Genomic DNA, 13,796 nt, shown 5'->3' on the forward strand with positions numbered 1-13,796 from the left:
ATTTCTGTAGGCCTACATTTTCTTCTTTTTTTTTCCCCTCTTCATCGATCGCGTTTCACTCTTGTATACTTCATTATACTTCATTGTACACTTAAGTTTTCAAGTAATTTGAAACTCACTGTATTATTGAATAGATAATGTGAAATATGTTTTTACATTGGACTCCGATACCCAAGATATGGGTTGTTGAGTACTCGTGTATAACAAACTTTCAACTTTCAACTTTCTCCCACACAGAGTGTTTGCATGCGTAACGACCGGTCGTTATTCAAATGGACCACAGAAGGTGGCATCAAACCATAGAGCTGTATGGCACAGCTTTATGCATCAACGCACTAACCGAGCTGATCGTGAAAAGCGCCATCTTTCACCCATGGCACACCAACGTCACAACAGCAGCCAGCAGACTGCTGGTCAAGATGTTATAAATATACCGATTAATTATAATGCCCACAAATATTATGTATACGTCTAAGTACCGAGCGAACCATTAATAAATCTTTCAGCAGAGAAAAATGGTATTAAAAGATTCAACACACACGCACACATATACATACACACAATCTAAAAAGGGAACTAACTACTAGGCCTAACATGTGAAAATCTTTTGTGAAATTTCGTAGAAATAACCATTTTGAAATAAGCTTGACTAATGTTGCGGTGATTTTATGTGTAACTTATATGTACCATGTACTATATGTTGGAGGATTTTTTTTTTCGAATAAACAAAGATGCCGAAAAAAAGATAATAACCTACTTTGAGGGTGCTGAATCTGAATGTGTATACCTAGGCTATCAATGATGCAGCTTTTGCATTCTTGAGGATTTTGAGATATTGCAAAGATGGCCACCAAAAATGAAAATTCCCGTAGCTATATTTTGTAATAAAAAATGGTGAAAAATTTTAAAAGATTTGATGATGCGACCCTATTTTGAGGGTGCTGAATCCAAAACTGGGTGATGCGACTAATGAATCCCGGGGGGGGGGGGTTGAGATATTCAAGATTTTTTTATTTTTTATTTATCTACTTTTTTTTGGGGGGGGAGCCATTTTGGCGTCGAAAGAGCGTTGAGACAACGCAATGTATTATTCTCAAGTGCAAGCAGCGCAGCAACAGAGCAACAATTAAAAGTGTTCCTAAAATTCAAATTTTCTTGTAACTTTATCTCTCGCTGAGTTGATAATTTCCGAACGTTCTTGGCTTAGCCTCCAACGCATCATACATCACCCAAATTCATTCATTCATTCATTCATTCATTCATTCATTCATTCATTCATTCATTCATTCATTCATTTTTCAATTTCCAACAGAAACATATAAATATTTTACAGAAATTAAATACTAGTAGGTGTACCATCATTTCGACTGATCTGTTTGTCGGAGGGTTATGTTTCTTTCTTTTTTTATCAGGAGGTGTTATATTCATTTGTAGAGTAGAAATTACTGCTCTTCTTTGGTGTCATGTTCAACAACGTCAAGAAGTTTTGGTGGTACCCACGTGCTTTTGCAAAAGATCGCATCAATAATCAAGTAATATATAAAGACTAGCGCACCACCTCCCTTGCTGTTGTTTGATCTCTCTTTAAATGTGCTGGTAACAATGAATGCGTGTATTTTGAATAGACCGTTTCTTTGATGCAGCCCAACTATATTGTGGATATATAGTCTTTTCCTACAGCCTAAGTAGTAACGAAGCGTTTCATTCACCTGCTCCCTCCCATTAAGTTCCATGTATAGTTGTTGTCAGGTATATAGGGCAAACCCCAGTAAACTTTGTGGTTATACACAACTTTTGTGAACAAAGCATGCATGCATAAAATCTCAATACATTACAGAACCATTCTTTTGCAGCAATGAATCAAAATGCAGTGCAAGGATTACGCCCTTGATGCAAAAAGTAAAAAAAAAAGCACTTTGGAACACGCTCCAGCGGAGCACTATATTTGAAGTGTTAAAATATGCCAAGTTTAAAGAAAGGAAACTAACAAGCGCAAAGGTGCGCATCATATTATGGAGAATAATGAATAAGCTTGTATAAGGGGACCAGGGGGGCATTTCATGAAGCATTTTGGTCGGATATTTTTCTGACAAATTGTTACAAGCTATCGAAATCCTTGCATCTGATTGGCTGAGAGCCCAATTTGTCCGACAACTTGTCGGACAAAATGCTTCATGAAATGCCCCCCTGTTCGGTTTGGTTGTGTTGTTGTTGTTGTTGTTGTTGTTGTTGTTGTTGTTGTTGTTGTTGTTGTTGAGTTTTTTGGCGTTTTTCAGTCAGACTTGACTATTTACGCCACTCTGTACGGTGCGTTTGCAGTTGTGCTTGTGTACAGTGGCTGACTGACTGGGCTGAGGCTGGGGGTTGTATGGGTTGGCTTGTCGAGTCCTGGTTCGTGTGTGTCACGTCGTCACTGCTGGTTGAAGTCGTTTGATGGCGCTCTTTATTCTGTGTCCTTGCTGCGCAAAAGCTCCCGGCAAATATATTGTATATTGTATATATTAGCATGAATAACTTAATTTTTGTGGTTAATTAAAACAAATTGCTGTCAACCTGAAACAGATTTTGGTTTTGAGGCATACACACCGGGCACTTTTATCATTATGGATGCTATTCCATAAACAACTAGTGTTAACATATCAATACAAACTATAATATCCAATATTTACCAGTGCATCTAACAAAACAAATTTTTGTTGAGGATGATTCAATATATTACCTATAGTAAGATTACTTACTCCAAGATAACTTTGCAACTGATTTCTGTATTCTTTGTAACCCGGACATTCTAGGAGGAAATGTTGCACCGTTTCTAATGTACCGCACTGAGAACATTTACCATCAGTATGTTTTCCTAATTTAAACAATGTTTCATTCAGTTAACAGCTTCCTACTCTTAATCTGTAAGGAATGTTCTCATCAAGTTTGCAATACAGATTGCTTTTACATGTTTGCGTTATGTTTGGTTATATGTGAAATAAAAATCGATCTCTTTCCGAGTTTTCCCATTGTAATTGCCACTGTTTCATATAATGATTGAATATAATAATATTCGTCTCACTTATGCTGCTACAGACTTCCGTTTCATGAGTGTTTTTCAGCGCGTTTTTTGCTAACGTGTCGACTTTGTCATTCCCTCTGATGTCACAGTGGGAGGGGATCCATTCAAAATTGACTTTAATTTGTTGTTTTGTTAATGCGTATAATTTCTGTCTAATCTCAATAGTAAAAGGGGATGTATTTGAATCTTTCAAGTCACACAAAACGCCCAAAGAATCACAAAAAAAAAAATGACTGAGTCGGTTATTTTGCTCTCTTCAATCCAATCTATAATGCTAATATTGTTCGGCTCGGAATATTGAAATTGGTGAAAGTTTATGAGCGATTTTTACTTCGTGCTTTGGTATGTATACTGCTGCGCTGGTGTTCTGGTGTTGGTCTTTTGATCCATCTGTATAGATGTGTGTGTATTTGTTCCATTTTTCGTGAATAATGTTGAGCGTTATAGGTTCGTTATGGCTGCGGTGGGGTGTGTTTCTTTTCTATTTCGTCATGGAGTTCGGTGGATGCTAATGGGGGAGGCATGAGCCAGGGTGGTACATTTGCATGGGTTGACATGCGGCTTTCAGTTTCCCGAGTGAGATGAAGGACTCTTTTGATAAAAGGAGATTCGTCTTTGAAATTTAAAAGTTCGTATTGCCAGCAAGGTAATATGGGTTCCCTGATTTAGTGATTTACTGGGTAGCTTTTTAACTTTGCTAAAAATTTCGAACTCAACATTTTCCTTCTTAAGTCCAATGGCATCTCACCACACTCTGTTTGAAGTGCTGAAAGAGAGGTGAAAAACGTTGTTCCGCAGCAAACTTTTAATGCTGAGTATTGTATAGTGTCTAATGTCTTGGTTGTAGTGGTTTTCGCCGAGTCGTATACTTCACAACCGTAATCTAAAACGGGCCTTATAAGGGCGCGGTAAAGTAGGAGCATTATGTTGATGTGGTGTATCATGTGTAGGCCTATGTGTATTATGTGTATGTGTATTATTGTGGTGTATTATGTTGATGTCTTTTTTAAAGATTATGTTTACCTTTGGGAGCAGTGATTTTAAAAATGTTCAAGATTATCACTTTTGATGTATGTGTAGGTCAGTTGTATCACAAAACATCCTACCAAATAATTTTTTTTTTTTTTTTTTTGCAAGAAAGCCTAAAATAATTATAAGGAGGTATCACCTTTTTCTCATTAAACCATACTGTAGACAGTTTAGTCCGGAAACATTTTTATTATAACTATTGTTCACATTTTGTGTATTTTAACAATACTTAACATCGATTATACTGGTTCAAAATGTTGCATTGGTTGATTCTATCCCTAACTCACATTTTAGAACTATTTTGAAGCACTAATGCCGGTTTTTTGTTTCATCTGCAAATGGTAAATTATGCCTTTAAATGTGGGGCTTGAAGTTAGTATGTATAGCAAGTGAATAGATTTATGCACTAACCCAGCGATACATAGTCATGCACATGACTCATTACACAGTCCAATGAATCTTATCTTCTTCCCAATTTGGAAGCTCTTCCTCCCTCCCCTCCCCGCCCCTAGATATACAATGGATGACGTAGGTTAGTGTTTCAAAACTAAATAGGTCTTTAGCACCCATTCTTATGCTTTAACACAGCATGGGATTACACTTATAATAGGTGATTCTGGATCCGTAGACCTGTGGACAGGTTTCAGACGATGACAGACCCTAGTTGTTCTGTACTGGTTTCAAGAAACTGACTTTGACTCGTCGTATAGATGGGGTAGTGGCAAAATCACGGTTGAAGATGCTCCTGTATAGTCCTAGTGCAGTGGCGGATCAGTCTACGGAGGGGGTGGTGAGGGGGTGTTCAACCCTCCCCCCTCCCCCCTTTTGGGCTGCCAAGTGAACAAGTGAAGAGTTTGTTTGCAAAAACCGATAAGTCCATATTGTCAAATGGAGATATTTGCGATTAAAGGTCAAGAAAAATAAAGAGAATAATAAGAAATTTTTTTGCTTCTTTTGACCATAACTTCAAAAATGTACATTTATGTGTAGTGACCAACATATCATTTAAAACGTATTATTTTGTATTTTATGACAGATACCGTACTTCAAAATCTTCAAAAATTGACTTATCGGTTTTTGCAAACAAACTCTTCAAGTGAAAATGTAATATAGAGAATTGGCGATTTGTCGGTAGAACTGGCAGCCCAAAATGTGAAGACTCCTCTCTCCTCGCTTCTTCTTTTTTCTTCTCGTCAGTCGATTGGTGAGAGAACCGGTAGAATAAAAACTGTTGGGGGGGGGGGGGAGGGGGAGTAAAAGCTAGTCCCATCCCTGCAGTGTCTATCTTGAATGGTGACTAGTAGTTGGACAACCTCAGAAGGTGCATATACCCCAGCATGCCACTCCTTTTCTATTGTCTCCATTCTTGATTGTTTTTTCTTATTATTCGTCTTCTTCTTCTTCTTGTCCTGCTTTTCTCATATTTCTACTCTTTTGCTCGTACCCATTTGGGAGGGAAATGAATAATATAATTATGCCCCTCGCCCTTTGACCATTTTAGATGATTATAGGTTTCATTAGAGTTGAATTCGACTTTGTGAGTGGGCGTTCGAAAAGTTAGTTCAAATAATTTTCGTCGACTTTCTGCTCTCGTGGTTCATTTTCATCTTTTTTAGCATTTCATTCTAAACGAAAGAAATAAAATGAAAGCGGCGCCCGCTTTTTGATTTTTGAGGAAACCATCTTTGTTAGCCGATTGTAGTGGCAGCAGAAATTTGTGCTGAGTCCTTTTCTTTTTTCTTTTTTTTTTTTTACTTGTCAGCCGATGAAACCCGGAAGTGGCACCAGAAATATTTTTTGCGTCCCCCCCCCCTTTTCGGAATTCCTGGATCCGCCCCTGCTGCATCCATTCTGTCAGAGATGTATCCACATTATTAGAGAACAAAATAAAATGGAATAAAAAGCTTGGAAAACAAGGGGAAAAGGTGAATGTGACGTGTAAGAATGCGGATGAATAATATGGAACGACGGAAATTACTTATTTGAATTTAATTTAATCTTTGAAAGTACAACGGTGTGGGCCTAGTGCAATTAAAATTGATACCATATATTTAAGAAAAAAATTAAAATCTATCCAACTGGTGCCAAATTATAAGGATAACTTCACATCGTTGAATTAACGAATTTATCTCCTGAATGAAATAAAGTCAGAAAGGAGAGATTTAAAAAAAAAAAATAGGGGCGAGCGCCCGGGGCGCCCCCTCTGGATCCGCTTATGTGCGGGTTATATTTTCTCCTTTTTTTCAGGATAGGCCCTATAGGCCTATTGTCCCATGAGACACGCCCTGATTGGGGTAACTGCTAATGCTCTAGAGAACATGTTATAGGCATAATTTGCCAAAACCTTTCCAGAAATTTTACTCTGTACATTAATTCACAAATCACTCGCGGCGGAAATATCATGAGATGACAATTATACAAACGCATATTTTTTTTTCATGCTATCATTATACACCGTCAAAAAAAAAACACGAAAAGAAAACCTGTTTTCATAAATTTTTGCCTTTTATATTAAACGCTGTATAATTTCATTCACTGTGAATCTGTGCAATGTAATATACTACTCCGTCAATGACATGTAGAATACAATGTCAGATTTCTTTTCCTCAAAGCCAGAACCAAATTGTTACGACAAACAGCAATCCATAAGTTTCCAGCAATCTGGGAACGCCTCTCTTCAGGTAAGAGAATATACAAGTTCTTAAAAGTACAATTCTGAAGAGGGTTTAACTTGTAGTTTTGAAATTATTTCAGAGAATGACGGTCATGTAAGCCCAATAAATACATCATGTTGCCCTCCTCATATCCCCATTTTGTTCCTGTATGACTGCATGTTTAATTCACTCTGACTGATACAATGTAAGTGCTATTTTATGTACAGATTTTGTCATAGTTCATGGGGTGTGGTGCAGAAGACCTGAGTGTCATGGTAATTAAGTTTACCTTTTCTTGCCCCTGGCAGCCCTGTTTTCTATGTCACAATCTAGGTGTTTTTTTTCTCTCTCTCATTGGTGCTTTGTCTCGGCGTTATAATTTATCTTATCTTTGTTATGCTGAATCAAATGTGTTTTGTGTTTACCCATGTACACATGTCTGAAATGCCGAATAAATAATAATGATAATGATGATAATGATAATAATAATAATAATAATAATAATAATAATAATAATAATAATAACAATAATACAGTCACTTACATTTTAATTACAAAATATAATCCCTGACTTTACAAACATATTGTTTTAATCCAGAATCATACAGTATATATCATATCACAAATTTAATGCGCCCTTTTTTTTTTTCACTTACAGGGTCGATAAAACTAAGAATACCCCGGCAAAGTAAATATGAATTTACGTACAGGGTAAACAAACAAGCAGAGAAATATCAACTCCCGAATGCACAAGGATCCATTAATATGTAAAATTACCCCAGTGGCATGATCGCATTCAGGACAACAACCCCCCCCCCCCCCCCCCCCCCCCACACACACACATACATACACACACGCACTGCTCACACATACACACATATTTAGTATACGCACACACATAAAATAAACGCATTTGGGATAGTTGCTTCATGTGTAAACGTTTAATTTACTTCACCTAGCTTTGAGGAATGCGTAGGTTATTTGTTAATTATATGGGTATATACCTTCTGCGGTAATAACATGAATTTTGTCAAAATAATGACAGATTTGTTTTGATGAAAGCGACCTTTTCGCCTTGTTTCGCCACCAATGTAAATTTAGCAGAGACGTCATTGCATAGGACCTCATTATAATATAACGTCACATAATATATGCCGTTGTCGGAAGTCATCATCCTACCATGATATACTATCTATAGCTTTATGTAGCACCTTTGAAGAATACAAGGGCATTAACAAAATCTATTTTGAACCATACTATTTTGTAGTGTTTGACACTGAATGTTAGAAATGTGTAAAGCAGAACTATTCTGAGAACTCTTGATTATTCTCGCTTTTCCAGAGGGAGTACGCCAAGTGGCGAACACCGAATATCTAATTAGATGAATCGGATCGGCTACTTTTCAGAGAATTGCGCGTGTATGCTGGAGAGCCCTGAAAACCTATGGAACCATATCCACCGTGCGTGCACGCGTAATGGGACCGATTGCATGGTGGTACTGTATTGAGAGGGGGAAAAGAAGCTGGTGTCGGAAAAAAAGCCGCAAGGATACAGGTGCAGCGGTGCGCGTGTGCCGTAAAGTGTACGGCTGTTTCGGCTTCTGGGTTGTGGTGTGGCCCTGTCCATAGAACGAATGTTTGCAGAGGTTTCGAAGGAGCGATGACCGAATAAATGGACCAAGGTTTTCAAGATTTTGTGCTCCTGATGGGGCGGTTGACGAGGGACTAAAGAAATCAGAGGTAAATGTTAGGACAAAAATTCCATTTTGATAGTGTTCATGTGATATGTGCGTGTGTATAATATGTTATCCTTCCGTTTCGGTGCGGTGAGAGTTATAATCACAGTATATTTCTGTCTGTACCATTGCTTGTGTGTGTACTGTATGTGCGAAGGTGGTTGTAAATAAAACAGTGGACCGACTGTCTTGCTTACAGTCTCCATACACGATAAAACAAGATCCTGTCTTCAAGTGATTTCACTGCCACTGGGAGAGGAGAGCTCTCGATGAAAACACGGACTCAAGTAAAACCTTTGAGACACTATGCCGACACTATTGTACAATAGAACTTAGCTGAATTTTTATTCAGTGCTCTGTCAAGAAACGAATGGACATGGACATAGTGCCGGTGCTGTAGTGAAGTTTGTGTGATATTCACTAGCTAGCACAGTAGCAGCATGCTAAAGAATAAATAAATTGATGAGGAATGCAGGTTTCGCAGACTTCTAGCAGCTAAGTCCTAACAGTACACTACAGCCTACAGTAACACAATTGCCAGATTCGGCACAATCATTAGCAAACTCAAATTTGACAATTTGTAATGATTTGATTACTGTAAACATGGAAATACGGTATATTCACTGTAGTTACATACAAATTTCATAGGCTGGTAAGCCTATTTCTCATTTTTGGCCTGCACAAATTTTAGTACAGCTCGGGGAAATATCTTTGCAATTTTCATTGCTCATTTTGATTGGGTTGGATTGGTTACTTTACTTAATCAGTACGTTAATGCCTCCCTGGTACTTGATGAATACTATACTAACACAGCCCTGTCGCTGTACACAAGTGTCGCACGACGTTTGGTCGGCCTAGATGAATACTTGTGTGTGTGTGTGTGTGTGTGTGTGTGTGTGTGTGTGTGTGTGTGAATGTGTGTGTGCATGTGCCCTAGTAGAAATGGGTCTACATGTAGTAGTAGTATTCATTCGAACACATTTATAATGCTTGTACTAGTAGTAGTGTAGCGTCTTATGTGCAAGCCATAAATTTTGATGGATCAGTCAGCAAAATGTAAAATTATTTTTTTTTTAATGAATATGTATGAGAAAGCAATTGCGTACCGCAAATTCAAGAACCTGCAAGTTCAAGAACCCTCAAATATGTTTCTGAGCCGCTGAGTGCAAAAAATTAATTCTGCAAAAATTGTATGTAAAAACAGTATTAGATTCTAGTAGGCTAGATGTCAACCCTTTTATAATTCAGAAGACATTGCAGACTTTTAGACGTGAACAGATATAAACTAGAATGATTTAAACAAGGACCTGGGAGAAATGACATCATGTATTATTTATGGTCATGGCAGGATTTCTTATTAAAGTTGAAATGTATGTACCTTGACCTGCATAAAGGCATGAAGTTATTGAGAATTTTATGTGCAGCACAGGAGAGAATGCTCATGTTAACTTGATATAGATTGTACAAGTGTATGTCAGTATTGAAATGCAATTCAGTGCCATTATCGAAGTTGATACATGCCATGAAAATGAGTTGTCTATAGAAGATATCCATTGTAACAAATAGAAATTTCATCCGAACAGACACACTGAGAGAGTTGTGGAATTTCGAAATTTTATGTTTTTGCTAAATCTGCACCAACTGGAAGAGGTGATATTATCAGTACATTACCGCTTCCCACTGGCTTGTACATACCCACTGACACACACACACACACAAACACACAAATAACTATTGAAATCATTGTTTCAGTCAAACTTGCAAAGGATATTTGTACATTGATCTGTAATTCATGCAGATGTCATGTCAAAAAGAAAAAGAGAGAAATTTAGCTAGTGGAGATTTACCAGATATATGAGAGACTTTTTTTTAAACTGAACAAATAACATGAAGATGTTGTATGTTACATAAATACAATGTACAAAGTGTAATAAGAACCAAACAAACAAGAAGTATCGCTGTCACAAATATCATGATACTATGTGCTCACCTTTGGGTATCAGGTATTGCAACAACTGTAAAGCTCTTATTTTTGCATATCATATTTACAAGAATGAAGAGGTCACAGACATTTTCGCGAGATGTTGTTTCTGCGAATTGACAGTGAGGCCATTATCAGTGCACTATCTATTAGCCCAGTGCATGGCGACATATTCACATGTGAATATTGCAGTCCAAAAGTGAATTGCAAAGTTCGCGATAATAACAGCTTATATACAGTACTCTGGGTTTCCACACCCCTGCAAAATATGGGAGACTTGTGATGTGATGATGATGTCACATAGGCCAGTTTGAATATTTATTGTCGTAACTCAAAGACAACTTCCTCTTTTACATGTATTATAAATGTTGCCCTTGGCATACCATTTTAAAATTCTTCATTGGCTTCCTATTGTAGAAAATGACCGGATTTTTTTTGCCCTTTACTAAAGGAAGAAAAGAAAAAAATGTGCATGAGCCATGAGTTGTGTTTGAATGAAAAGCTGTTTTCAAATACAATGTAGCAGTCTTTTTGTCTGACTTGTCTCAAAAAGTTGATCCAAAAGAATTTGGTTTCAAGGGATTTCTCTGCTTTCTTTTTTTTTTTTTAAAGACCTACATAAATATGTATTGAGTCTCAGTGAAGTCTTGGGAAATCACTATCTCGATGCCAAGAAAAAAAATAATGATAATTGAGTATATGAATATAAGAACGACCCAAGTCCAATTTTTGGCCAAATTCAGTTTGACATGGGAAATTGTAGCTTATGCATGGACTCATCTTGTGTATAAATGATAAATCCTAATTACCCCCGGAAGTGACTGAAATAAATGAGTTAAATCTTATATGAATGTAAGAATGAAGGACTTGGGTCATTCTTACATTCATATTATAGCGCCCTCTCTCGTCCTTCTCTCATCTCTATAGCAGAATATCATGTATATGAATCAAAGAACGACCCAAGTCCATATGAATCAAAGAACGACCCAAGTCCATCACACAAAATGGCCTCTCCACAATTAATGTTAATGTTAATTGTCATAATAATATATGTTCTAATTTGTATCCAATGTTGCCATCCCATCACAGTTAAATAGAATATTATTGGACAAACAAAAAAGATATGAAGTTATTTTTAGTTTACTCGAAATGGTCTTCCATGGACTTGGGTCGTTCTTATATTCATATACTCAATTGTCGGTCAACAGAATAGAGAAGAGGTTGAAATTTTGATAATGATTGAATTTTACACATGTATACTTTGCAAATAATTTGTTTTGGAAGGAGATAGTAATAGCATTGAATAATGGGCATATTTGAACATATACAGTTGTTCATGACTGATTCAACTCAGCATACCATGTACATACAATTAACCGGAGTTCCCCACTTTTACTACAAGAGAACTGACTGATACAGAAATATGTTTAGAACCAGGCTTCATGCTCATTGAGCTGTTTTAGAACACATACTAGAGTCATGTTTCTTCTGGACTGTATTAAATTATTTCTCAAATCATATTTTGTCAGTTGTGACATGTGTTTCCAGCAGCAGCAGACTTTGTTGAGTCTGGGTGTGTGTTGGCTGCTTGACAGTTAATTTGACCTCAAGGACACAAGCGAGGAGGTGGAGCTGAGATTGACCTTGTATTCCCTCCCCCCCCCCCCCCCCCCCCCCCATTCAGGATGCAAGCTACAATTGTATGTACCGTCTGTGCTGATGCAGGAGTGAGAGTTATGTGGTGGATTGGCAAGCTATTAAATGCTATTTGCAGTCAGCAATCAGCGAGGGTGTTCATTTTAGCATCTGAAGTCTGGAAGTCCAGACATCTGTTGAAAATGTGATGATATTGATAAAGACTTCTTTTGCAAGTCTGAAAACCCTCATAGAGAAAGCAATTCTTCATTCATTCATACATTTGATGTACATGTATGTGATGTGAAGATTTACCCAGATGAAAGTGGTCTTCCGTTCATGTGAGATCGTATCACAGTGTACATGTACATGATGGAATGCGGAGCCTGCCCTCTTAGAGAGGTGTTTGTTGCTCTTAATCACTTCCAGGATATGTCATCCAACCGGAAGGGGGTTGTCTGTCACCACAAACTTGTCTATTGAAACCATCGAGGTAATCTTTCCGGATGATACGTATCATCTGTCTTTGCTTCTTAGATTTCATCTCTCTTAAACCAACTCTGTACTTCTTTGACCCTGTTAGTCTTTGGCGCTTTGATCGAGACAGTTGCACTCTTTAACACTTGAAGTTCCAATATTGTGTGGGTGTGTGTATGTGTGTTTGTGATTGGTCCAAAGTGAAGGAAAAATCATGAAATCTTCTAGATCCACTGTGCTTCAAGAAACGTTGGTATCCCTTGAACTTTGTTCTGTAAACATTTATGAGGACTTACTGTACTTGTGTTTAATAAATAGTCAGTATTTTTTTATGCCATTATTTGCATCTCAAGCAATTGACCCGTTGCCATAGTCAATTACTGTATGTTCTGATAATATACTGACACAGACACATACAATACATTATGTAAGAAGCAACCAAAGTTAATTTACCGACATACAGTGTATTGTTACTACATTATAGTATTGTGTGTGTGTGTGTTTGTCATGCACATTGTGGGAAATAATGAGTTCTACAGAATAATACCATAGGCCTAATGACATGCCCTAAACAACCAAAACAAGAGTCATGAATTAGACAATATTTTTGGATGACATGTCAATGACATTGTATTACTTTTTGTGTTGGGTATTACAAAATTTCACATCATTTGGGTAGCAGACAATACTCTGGTACCGTAAATAACGGGTGCCACAACATTTTACTAAATGCAACAAGATTGATTGCCTTAATCAAGCAGTCGTGTGGATGTGCAAAAAGCATACTTAAATTACATTTCACTCAATCTTTTTTTTCTTTTTTTTTTGCAGTTCCGTTGCTTTGTATTTAACTTCCATTTGCTTTGAGTGGATTTACCTTCAAGGATTGTGCTTCAGAGTATGCCTGTGGAAGTGTTTTTGTTATTTTGTACCGATATTAATTACCGGAGACCAGCAGTATACTATCAATCTCATACCAATACAGAGTTGCTAAAGGCATAATTTACCATTTGCAGATGAAACAAAAATCCAGCATTAGTGCTTTAAAATAGTTCTAAAATGTGAGTTAGAGATAGAAACAACCACTGTAAAAAATTGAATTTGTATTACTGATGTTCCCAGTATTCTTAAATACACAAAATGTGAACAATAGTTATGATTAAAATGTTTCCAGACTAAACCATCTACAGTTATGGTTTATTGAGAAAAATACTGATGACTCCT

The 13,796-nt window shown here is 37.1% G+C and overlaps 1 protein-coding gene across 1 annotated transcript in view; it reads left to right on the forward strand.

Annotated features, from left to right (window-relative positions):
* The first annotated feature begins 8,369 nt into the window (after nucleotides 1-8,369).
* Nucleotides 8,370-13,796, forward strand: part of LOC139738574 (mitogen-activated protein kinase kinase kinase 13-A-like) — a 43,054-nt gene continuing 37,627 nt past the window's right edge. Inside the window, exon 1 of the mRNA XM_071649193.1 lies at nucleotides 8,370-8,483. The gene's annotated coding sequence lies outside the window, so the exon portion shown is untranslated. The remainder of the gene's footprint in view (nucleotides 8,484-13,796) is intronic.

Source organism: Diadema antillarum, unplaced genomic scaffold (genome assembly GCF_040938485.1).
Source record: "Diadema antillarum isolate AM-2024a unplaced genomic scaffold, OU_Dant_1.0 seq00000754_RagTag, whole genome shotgun sequence".
NCBI lineage: Eukaryota > Metazoa > Echinodermata > Echinoidea > Diadematoida > Diadematidae > Diadema > Diadema antillarum.